The sequence below is a fragment of the Acomys minous genome (genome assembly GCF_964271855.1).
Source record: "Acomys minous genome assembly, chromosome: 7".
NCBI classification, from domain to species: domain Eukaryota; kingdom Metazoa; phylum Chordata; class Mammalia; order Rodentia; family Muridae; genus Acomys; species Acomys minous.
In genome coordinates, this window is record NC_140488.1 from 68,821,622 (window position 1) to 68,833,979 (window position 12,358).

A 12,358-nucleotide genomic window follows, 5' to 3' on the forward strand; every position below is an offset into this window, starting at 1 on the left:
TAGTAGATAGGCAGCACAGTCTCCTTGTAGGTCCCATAATATGGTGAGTAGGGAATACCTCTGACATGGACTCTGGTGACCACATGTTGATCACTTCCCTTTGGGCGGCCATTCCAGGCCACAGAAGGAGAGGATCCAGGCAGTCCAGATCAGACTTGATAGACTGAGGTCAGATGCTAGGGGAGGAGGAATTCCCCTTTCTGAGGATTAGGGGGAGGGGTATAAGGGAGGAAGGGTGGGAATGGGAGGTGATGAGGGAGGGGTCTACAATCGAGATGTAAAGTGAACACTTTTTTAAAAAAGTAACTCTAAACCCATTTTTCTGATATAGTAAAGGATATTTTATTAAAAATTGCAGACATTTTAAAAATTAACATGTTCAAATATTTTTGTGCATTGTTGAATTTGGAATTGTAATATGGATATATAATAGTTCCACAACCAAATTTAACATTTAAGTAAGCATGAGGAACTCACAGTAAGGAAGACTAAGCTATTTGAAGGGTTATAGTAAGCTTTTACTATTGTGTACATGAAAATTTTATATAGTCAATATTTAGAAAAATAACTACTTCAAAAGTACTATGTCACTTATGTGGTAATACACTGTTGATGTTGCGAGTCTAAAGATTCGCATGCATGTTCTCTCTTTTTTTTAATTTTTATTTTTTTTAATTAATTTATTCATATTACATCTCAGTTGTTAGCCCATCCCATGTATCCTCCCATTCCTCCCTTCCTCCCACTTCCCCCCTACTCCCCTCCCCTCCCCTATGTCTGTGTCTGAGGGGGACCTCCTCCCCCTGTATATGCTCATAGGGTATCAAGTCTCTCCTTGGTGACCTATTATCTTTCCTCTGAGTGCCACCAGGCATCTCCATCCAAGGGACATGTTCAAATATGGGGCACCAGAGTTTGTGTGAAAGTTAGATCTCCTTCTCCACTCACCAGTGGAGACTGTCCTGTCCATCGGCTCAAACCTACTTTGCATGACTCAGCATGTTCTCAATAGTGCTCACCTTTGGCATTATGAATTTCCAAATTTGGTTATGAAAAATGAGTCACATCACTATTGATGTTAAAATAATTTCAATTTAAGAGAATTTGCAAACTCATTTTAGTTTCAACATGGTCATCTCTGAAAGCATTTGTAATAATCCATTTGTCCTGGATTCTCTTATTAAAATTGATATTCACTGTCAACATTTATAGCTACTAGTGAATATATAAATGATAACTGTAAAACCTGTATAAAGGGTGTTAAAAGTGTTCTTAGTTTTTAAAAAATTAAGATCTTTAATTACATTGTGAATGAATTTGTTTATGAACATTTTAAACTACTAGAAATGACATAGTTGTCACAGAGGAAATAATGCTTATAATTAGAGTTAGGGCCATACTGGGAGAGGGAAAAACATCAATTTCTGTTGTGCCAAAAGATGATGGAATTGTTAAAGGTTTCAATTCTATGTAGGCACACAATAATAAAGTAATGTATTTTCCATTCTAATATTATTTGTATATTTGTCTATACTTCACTTTATGATCATGTCTTTTCAAATATCATGCTAAGTCCATCTTTTGCTCAAAGAATCAAAATAGTTACCACTGGATGTATTTACAAAAAATATCCAATATCCTGTCACTAATGTACAAAAAAGAAACTTTGCAAAATTTTTGTATGTAGGTGCAATAATGCTGCAAGAAGGCTTTTAAGTGCAAAGGATTACGTGAAATGTGATTAGAGGAATTAAGAAACATGCCAGGCATCTAGTTCCTTAAAGAAAGGAACACACAAGTCTGAATAAAGAACACCTTTGGATTTAAAGGCATGATGCTCATAAAAGAATGCCTCCCCATCGCGTTAAACCTATTCCTTTAATTCCATAAACACAAACAAAAACCTTGTCACTTTCTTTTTTTCCTAACAAACATACATGCTTGTTTGTTTTTTAATGTATGTCTGTGCTCTAGTTATCTGTTGCTTTTAAAAATGTGCACTCTTCTGAGAAAATCATCTCCTGCTTCCTTTAAATTTAGCATAAATGCTTTACAGTGAAAAGTATAAGGAGGTGACATTATAGCATCTTTCTTCCTCTTCTTCTTCTTGTATTACCTGGTAGAAGGTGATCATTATAAAATTTCAGTAGCTGCTTTTGACATTCTTTTTGCTTCTGATATTACCCAGTCAAATTGCTACCTCTGGAAAGTGCTCCAAAATTTAGAGAGATGAACTGTCCAGACACAACTCTAGTTTGCTTTCAATGGAATTCAGGACTAGGGCACCACTAAAAAGTCTCTGAAGTACAAAGAGCTTCCTGTACAGAAGCTACAGCTATCCAGTGAGACAAAATATCGTGCTTTCTGTACAGAACGCTTTTAAACTAACACAGCACACATAATACACCCAGAAGCCTGATAGCATTTAGCAAGTAGTTTAAGATCTCTAATTTCTCTTATGTATATGCCTGTCAAGACTCAGGGATTAAGGACTATACAGAGAATGAAGAAGACTCAAGAATTATAGTCAATACCACATACATGCTGAACATGACTCATAAATTCTATCCAAAGAAGCAGGAAAGTAGGAACTCACCAGAATAGTCCAAGAAAGCAAAACAAAAAACCCTTGTAAATACATAACAAAACCCTCTGTTCATGACTCTCCCCAGCCCCTCTCCATACCCTCTCAGCCCTTAGAACTCACTTCACCAACTGCTGATCTCTTCAAATCCGACCAGTGAAGGAGCAACTGGAGGGGGAGGAGGGATGCTAAAGTAAGGCTTCTGAAGAAGCCTGCTGATAAGCATACAGGAGCAAACGGTGTGGAGTGTTAAAGAGAGAAACTGAAAGAAATAAAAAAAAAATGTTGCAAAAGACAGGGAGGCATAAGAGAAATAGGAAGAAAGAGAGAATGAGCTTCAGAAAAAGAGCACAGAAAGCAAGCTACTGCAACAGCTGGCAAGGCTGCTACACTGCTGCTGTCCAAGGGCTAGGTGCTGAATGATTTCCCCAACACACCCCTCTAGTCCCACTCATCCACTCCATAGACTTCCCTGCCTCCCAGGCACATCCCCCTTTAGTAGCGTAAAACCATTTCCATGGCAACCTGTCGTCATACAATTTAAGGTGGTCCTTACTTTTGAGTTATGTGAGTTTTTCATAGCATAGGCAGAGTAATCTATTACTTCCATTCTCCTTTAGCATGGAACTTTCCCTGGTATGATAATACTGCCTTTTCTCCCTCCTAAACTGAAAATCAATTTCCCCTTCCCTTGCAAATGCTGCCTGGCCTCAAGGCTTTTCTACTTCCCACCTACATAACCTTCTCTCTCTCTCTCTCTCTCTCTCTCTCTCTCTCTCTCTCTCTCTCTCTCTCTCTCTCTCTCTCACACACACACACACACACACACACACACACACACACACACACACACACACACGGCACAGAAGGAGAGAGATTTTATCTCTCAAGTGTTTCTTCAATCTTTACTAACACAAAATGAACTAAAGTTTATACCCATAGGCAGTTTTGCTGAAACAAGCTCCTTGTTTTGTTTACAGCAGATTTCTGCACAACTCGCATCACCTTGGGAAATTTCCTCCCTCGCTTCAACACATTTTGCTCTCAGTTTGCTTAGAAGCATCCACAACTTCCATGTTTTCTCCTATATAAGCATAAACATAACAGCACAAAGGCATTCTTTCCTTTTCCAGGTCAGGGTTTCTCTGTAACAGAGCCCTGGCTGTCCTGGACTCCCTTTATTGACCAGGCTGGTCTCAAACTCACAGAGAGCCACCTGCCTCTACCTTCCAAGTGCTGGGATTAAAGGCCTGTGCCACCATGTCTTACTGCAAAGGCTTTCTTTAAAAAACAATTTAAAAATGCAATCACCAAAATCTTAAAAAGACTTGCTTTAATGAAATCAACTAAGTTTACTATTAATTTAATTCTTACTTCTATTAATGGCATTAAATTTTTCTGCTACAGGAAAACAAAGTTAACTCACTTTTAAGGTACTTAAAGACTGTACCAAATGGATGACTCATGAATGTTTATTTGGAAAAAAATCTAGGCATGAAATTTTAAAATGTAAAAAATCCATAATGCAAATATATATACTTGCCTATCTTACTGTAACTTTCATTCAATCAAATGCCAAAACTAAAGACTTCTTTCTATCTAAAGAGAGAGCTAATAATATACTGCTACTTTTATATGCTTCAGTTTAGAAATATCTTAAGATAAATCTGGTAAACTAGTCACTATCAGCCTATGTAGCCAATTAATCTAAGGAAGTTCTGTAACTCTTTTAACCTACTACAATTATGAATAAATGAACTTCTGGGTAATGTCATATTAGTAACATATCCTATCTTCCTCATAAGTAAGCTCAGCAAGTATATTAAAGTAATTATTGAAGAAGTTTTCAGTTAATTAATGTCTCAGTTTTTACCACAGTTATAATTATTAGCACAATTATTTATAAACTATATTTCCTATAATACTCAGCATAGAACTTCATTTCAGCTGAATAAAATGTTTATAAATCAAGCAAAAATTAAACATCAATTTCAATGTCTAGTCACAGCAGAAACTAAAAGGCAAAGTAATGAAATTCCCTTTATATATGATCTTACCATATTTTTGGTAACATTGTTGGACTGGATTTAACAATACTCTAGACTAAACATTAACTTCTTCCTATAGAGTTCCCCATTAACTTATGTCCCAATAGTTTCTGCAGCTCACTTCTCACCACACTATGGATACTGTTGCTAGGAGACTAAGGGTATTACTATTACATCAATAATGCTCATGGCTAGGACCATGTTTTAAATGAGAAATTTAGGTGAGCCAATTCTATCTGAATACAGAAGTGGATATGATACAGTAAAGATTATTTTAACTTTATTTATTCTTTTAAAAATTTCATACACCCTTTTTTATACCCTTCCTCTCCCAGCAACTCTCCTCTCACCAAGTCTCCATCCCACTGTCATCTTTTAATGTTGTTTTTGCCTATAAATTAAAAATAATAAATATAAATAAATAGAGATACAGATTGCCATATATTAGTGTTCTATATGTTTTATACCACCTACTCTGACTTCAGAATTAAAGTCTAAGTTTTGAAATACAAACTTCAGAAAAATAATGTCCATTTGTTTTTTTATACTTCACAAGTGATCATTGTTTAAAAGTACCCTTAAACAGCCAAAATAAACTGTAATTAACATTTACAATTTGTTTTGAGTTCAGCAATGAAGAGACTTCCTTGAGTTCCAAAATTAAAATTAATAGCATTTCTTTTCCACAGGATTCCACTACCTTTTGATAACATACTTTGTTGAATTCGAAATGAACAGTACTCCAGATCTAAATAACTTCTAAAGGCTAAGTTCGCAACATCATATCTTATTACCCTATAATTATCTCATAAATATTCTAATAGGACTATCAAAATTTAGAAGACAGGCTACTAAATAATATTTTGTATAAAATTATTTGGAGATGTAAATGATCCATTTGGGACAGCCTATTTAAAGACTTTTTTAAAGTAAAATAGTTAAAGGACTGAGTATATTTTGGGATGACTGAAGATAAGTCCAGATACCGGCTTTAATCCCCTCGGAACTATGGTATGCATGTCAAAATGAAACAATTGTGATTATTTTTTGTTTGTTTTTCAAGACAGGATTTCTCTGTGTATTATAGCCCTGGCTCAGTACAGCCTTGCTCTGTAAACCCTGTTGGCCTCAAACTCACAGACAGCCTGCCTCTGTCTCCCAAGTGCTGAAATTAAAGGCATGCATCACCACCGCTCTGCAATTATGAATAATTTCCAAGACAATAAACACTATATATAAGGAATGAAAATACTCATAGCTTAACTATAAGGAAAATATATAGTTTCTAAATAGAAGATAGGTAACATTTTATATGGAATATTGAATATGGATTTTCAATTTTACATATTTTGAACATATAAGTCTAAATAATAATGGGAATATGCTAAATACTTTAATTAGCTCATTTAATTCTCACTAAAAGGAATGTAAAGAAATCAGAACTCATAAACCAGATGGAAAAAATAAAGAAAAAATACATAAAGCATTTCATGAATAGAATAGATAAAATATCTCCAAAATGAGCTAAAAGCTAAAACAGGCAGAGAGTGAAGGAAAAGTTTTAAGTACAATAAAACATCAGGTATTTTGAGTTGTCATTTAATATACACAAAAGACTAATTGTGAAAAAGTCCTAAAATATCACAAAAAAGATTTCACTGGTTAGCAACAATCAATTCAAGAAACCACTATAAAATAAAACAATAAAATATCTATCAAGTGTGGATCAGAATTTCATCTTTCTTGTTAAGACGGTCTAAACTTTTATTAATTAGTGCATATCTGTGATAACAACATATGAGCATACTACAGTGAAATATCATCAAAAGATTAGCAGGAAACTTGGTAGAGGACAAAACAGAAGTAAAAGACAGCTATCATTAAATAGTTGTTTAGCAATCCAAATACCTGGCCTCAGGTCCTCTTATTCCAGTGGTTATAGTTCTTAATTTTACTTGATTACCCGTGCTGGAGGTCTTTTGATTGATTACACATGTGCACATGAACATGTCAGTTATTGAGGTTCAAACACAACCCTGAAATACTTTAAAAAGTCTTATCACTGAGCTATACTCTAGCTCTCTTTTAACTAAATTATGTTCTATTCTAAAGTAGAACTTAAAACCATTCTTCAAACAAGAAGCATGTCCTCAACTTCATATGGAAAAAACAAAACAAAACAAAAAACCTGAATAGCTAAGAAAATCCTGTATAATAAAAGGTCTTCTGGAGGTATCTCCATCCTGGATCTCAAGCTGTATTACTGAGCAATAGTAATAAAAACTGCATGGTGTTAGCAGAAAAAATAGGCTGGTTGATCAATGGAATTGAAACAAAGAACCACACACCTAGACACTTGATTTTTGACAAGGAAGCCAAAACCACACAATGGAAAAAAGAAAGCATCTTCAACAAATGGTGCTGGTCGAACTGGATGTCTGCATGTACAAGTAAGCAAATGAATCATGTTAAGTACACTGAGTGACCTCTCACATCATAGGAAAGAACACTTGACTCCTCTGAGTTGTAGTGAGTAAACAGAGTAGAGCAATTGTTTTCTGGAGAGTCGGAAATGTAGACATCTGGACAATCAATTTCAAATTTAACCTAGACATTGCCAAACATCCTTAAAAGGGTTTCTGAAGGTACCAGTAGAGAAAAGAGTCAATTTTTTTGCATTACAGATTGGATATATACTTGACTAGAAACATCTATTAAATGTGGCTTGTATTCTCAACTGTCTGGTTAAAATAGTGTTTACTGTTGTATCTGTATAAAACAGGTAAGGTAAATGGTAGCAACTGTTTGTCATTACAGATGTCTTAGTCATTAACAAGCATCAACATACATTTACTGATGGGATTAGCAGAGTGAAAAAATGCAGTGTGTGTGAAAGAAGGAAAAAACATGGTAAGTAGTGGATAAAAGAGATATAAACACATATTTAGGAAGTTTATATCCACAGCACAAGTCTGTTTCTCAGAGAAGCTTCTTATTGCAGAGGGTACTGGTTAAGGCAGAGACTCATAATTGTTCACAATGCTGAGACTAAACAACTGTGACTGCTCAGCCATCGATGGGAGCATCTATATAAACCTTCCCTCACAATTGGGACCTTACGGACCATCTCGGAAGGAGTAGGAAGAATGTAAGTAAGACCTGGAGGGTGGAAAGATGTGCTATATGAGATGCTGTCTTCCAGACAAGAACTCATAGCAGCTGTGGTTGCCTGCACCAACCCTGAACAAGATCAAGTATGAATGGGGAAGGGGCTCAACAGCCCCAGAGGAGCAAACCATATAACATCTTACACAATTTCATATGAGAAACAAGATTGCTCCTCATAGTGGTTTCCAGCTAATTTTTATTCATAGGCGGTCTCCATTCTTAAAAATCAACTTTAGGTTTTAATAACAATAACCCTATGACCACTCTGCTTCATTTAGATGGGCTTTGAAAAATCATATTTTGTGGATGCTAATACTGGTTTAAGTTTGTCATCCCTTTTTTGCTTACTATGCCACTTTATTACATTATTGCACATTAGTAAAGTACAGATTTGAAACTAGTCATTTCCTAAGTGTATCTGTGCTTTCTTATGACAATTTCTTTATTAGCTCACTCTGTCAACACTGAAAACCCCACAGAAACAAAGACCTTTAATGTTTCCTGACCATTATATTCTACAACACTGAATATATGCCTAACATGTTTTAAATGCTTAAAAACTCTGGAGATGGAGATATGACTCAGGGGATAACAGTACTGGCTGCCCTTCTAGAGTACGCAAGTTTAAATGCCAGCACCCACAAGGTGGCTTTCACAGCTTTCCATAACGTTAGTTATAGGTCACCTATTGTCCTCTTCTGGCCTCCATGGGTACCATGAACACAGGTGGTACATAGGCACACATGTACAAGTATGGAAAACACCCATAAACATAAAATAAAAATAAGATTAAGTTTAAACATCCTTCAGGATCTAGAGCGATGCCTCTAGTGTTAAGAGCTCTTGCAGATTACACTGATTTGATTCCCAGCACCCACATGGAGGCTAGCAACTGTTACTCCATTTCCAAATCCAGTTGCTGCCATCTTCTTGCCTCTATGGGTACTGCATGGATGTGGTGCACAGTAATACACAAAGGCAAAGCACCCATACACATAAATTAAAATAAGTAAATATTTTTTAAATGCTCAAAATGTTTGGTGTTAGAGAAAATGAATACATTTTATAAAATTAAACAATATTTTAATTCAGTATCAATTTACTTTGGATCTGCATCTTGGGAAGAATACACAACATGCTGAGAAGTGTCCCTTTAAAATTAATAATCACTAATTGCAAATGAAATTGTATTGTAGCTGTACAATCTTATAAAAGTTTCTTAGTTTATTCACACTCATATTTTCCAGACAATTGCCCATACTGTCTCTATTTTCCTTGACCCTTCAATACCTTTCCCCCAGTCCTTATTCTGATTTGAGCATCTTATCTCTCACCTTAGTGAGAAAAAAAGCTATTCTAAAAGCAACTTTAACTTATTTATATTCCTTTGTATCTCTGGTTACATAGGTCTACATCTCCCTCACTACTAATAATGACTGAATTATCCATATTCATGCAAAAGAAAGTCCCTGAACCTGTGTATCATGACCTATTCTCTCAAATACACAAGATACTGTCTATTGCTTTTGCTTTTCTACATTTGGAATAAGCTCAAATCTAGGGTTTTTATTTTATGCTTATAAACTTGTTGAGTACTAATTAATTTCATAGTTTAGTATTTTTCTTGATTTTAATGTTTCCAAAGCTGAGTTCATAGGAGCATTTGCTGTACCCAAGCATATCTCCATGAAGGTTTCATATACTTAGATAACTATGTCATCATGGACTTTGACTTTCTTTCACACCTAAATATATACCATCCAAATGAATTGTTGCTTTCTGCCACTAATATAAACCAGATGCCAAGTCATTTCTTCCCATACCATCACTTTCACTCTAATCCAACCTATCATATTTTGCACCTATTAATGCAGCACTTTCCTAGCTGGTCTCCCTGTGCTTGATTTTAAGGCTCAGCAATCTTATCAATAAAGAACCCATAGTGACTCTTTCAAACTTGTAGAATGAATCCAATAAAGAAGATTCCATGTGCCCTGGATGGGGAGACCTGGTGGCACTCAGAGGAAGGATAGCAGGTTACCAAGAAGAGACTTGATACCCTATGAGCATATACAGGGGAGGTAATCCCCCTCAGGAACAGTCATAGGGGAGGGGAATGAGGGAAAAATGGGAGGGAGGGAAGAATGGGAGGATACAAGGGATGGGATAACCATTGAGATGTAACAAGAATAAATTAATTAAAAAAAGAAGATTCTCCTCTATACTAAACCAAATAAAATACAAATATAAGTAAGCTTCACTATGACTTATAAGGGCCTACATAACTTGGCTCTCCTGTTAATTGTCTAATGTGTTTCAACTGTTCTTTCCACATCAACTCCAATTACACTGACATTCTTTGTGTTTCCTAAATATGCTTAGCGCAATAAAAATGAGAACTATCTGGTTTAGAATGTGTTTTTTTTTTTTTACTATGTATCTACCATGCCTTCCATACTTCTTTTGGATCTTAATTTAAGAGTTGCTTTTTCAGTAAGACCTTCCTGAGGCATCCTACATAAAACTCTGTTCTTTCTCCCATGTGTAAACTCATAATTTTTTCACTTTCCTTTGCTTTTTATCCTTACCATGGTTTACATATAAAATTCTCTATTTTACTTATTTTGTTTATCGTCTTTTTCCAGAGTAAAGGTGAGTGCTGGGATTAAAGGCACGGGCCAACATTTATCTTCAAATTTAGTTAACTTTTGTTGGACTGTGCCTTTCAATACTTCTGTGCAGAGTTGAAGTAGTTTCACAGTCATCACTGTGCAGCAGAACTCAAAAGAACCATATTAAGGTTTTAAGTTTATTTTCATAGTGTTCATAAGATAATTATTTAACTAATAATAGAAAATTAAAACAAAGCACAAGAGTATAGGAACCTGCACAATAATCACAATGCTATCAAGGAGAAATTAAACACTTTATAAAAATATTAAGATGGACACCACAATTTCTCTGCGTATATATATTCATGACTGTGTTTTCTCTGTCCACTATGTACCATAGAACTTAGGAGTAGATTGGCTTTACACTACATTTTGATTTTATTCATTCAGTCAACAAATGTTTATTAAATACCTAAGCTGCAAATGCTGTATTGGCTATTTGGGATATAAAATGAGAACAAGAGAATAATGATCCCATATTTGAGGTATCAACAATTGAGTAACACATAACTGAATTTCTATGTAGAACTTTGTCCATTTTTAGAAATTATTACACAAAAATACATGCAGAATATGCAAACTATTTTCAATTTAAACAGACACACAGCTATGTAGGTATCAGACAGTTTTTGGACCTAACGGTAGATACAAAGGCAAGATTTTTCACCATCACCACCATCAACCATTCTCGTCTGACAGTCAAAGAAAAGCCTGCAAGATAAAAAAAAAATGAATGAACTTCCTGGATATACAATGTCCAAGGGAAATGAAGTTTCCTCCTTTTTCAAGAGAAGTCTGCAAACCTCATCAGGAATGAAAGGGTTTCATCTGACCTCAGCCTAGCCAGGTTCATCAGGAATGCCTGTATCTTCTTCCTCTGTGGCCTGGCAAGGTTGCCCCACTAAGGGGAAGTGATCAACGTTGGGGTAGCCAAAGTCCATGTCAGAAGTAGTCCCTACTCCTCATATTACGGGACCCACTAGGAGACTGTGCTGCCTATCTACTACATCTGAGCAGAGGGTCTAGGTCCTCACCATGCATGGTCCTTGGTTGGTGCATCAGTCTCTGTAGGTCCCCATGGGCCCAGATCAAATTTAGTTATATTTTAATGTTTCTTATTTTTAGTTTTATAGTTTCTATTAAGCCTATTTAAGTGTACTATGAATACTTCTTTTGCACATATTTAAAGTTATAAAATACAGAAGAGGCTTCAAAAGTCCTTCTTCCTATGCTAAGCCTGTGTGTAGTCAATACCATGCTTATGACGTTCAGAATACAAGACCAAGATTGTGCTAGATATTACTGAGTAAAAGTACAATATATTATAAAAACCATTACTTTGCAAATGTGAACATATAAGTCATTGTTTAACTCTATTGAACACCTCTGACATACTCTACCTAAAATGAATGTGATGTTCAAACTCTGATATGTGGCTCTACTTTAATCTCCCTATTTCAAATGTAGATCATGCCTGCCTCCTTAAAATATGCTATGCGGGTCTTTTCTCTCTTACTTTCTACTTTTTTCATATAGTCAAACTTTCAGTTATAAATTAGAAGAAATTTTAGGAATAAAAATAATATATTTTAAAGTTCTGCATGTATGGTGTGTGCACATGTACACGCTTTTATGTGTTCATAAATATGTACCTGTAGGTGTGGTGGAGGACAGACATGAAATTTGAATTTATTTATCAGTTGCTCTCCATCTTTCTTTTTGAGACAGGGTCTCTCACTAAATCTACAACTAGACAGGAGGTAGGAAGCCCAAGGATCTATCTGCCTCTGCTTTCCCAGTATTGAAATTGCAGACATACTGCAATGACAGGCCTTTAATGTGCGTGCTGGGATCTGAACTTAGAACTTTGTGCTTGTGTGGCAAAC

The 12,358-nt window shown here is 35.5% G+C and overlaps 1 protein-coding gene across 5 annotated transcripts in view; it reads right to left on the minus strand.

Moving 5' to 3' along the window:
• The window catches only part of TENT5D (terminal nucleotidyltransferase 5D), a 76,424-nt gene that overhangs the window by 10,736 nt on the left and 53,330 nt on the right, over positions 1-12,358 (minus strand). The window contains exon 1 of one of the 5 annotated variants that reach the window (XM_084789594.1): positions 4,642-4,753. The exons of the other annotated variants lie outside the window; for them this stretch is intronic. The gene's annotated coding sequence lies outside the window, so the exon portion shown is untranslated. Of the gene's footprint in view, positions 1-4,641; positions 4,754-12,358 lie in introns of those variants that run through there. 5 annotated transcript variants of the gene reach the window in all.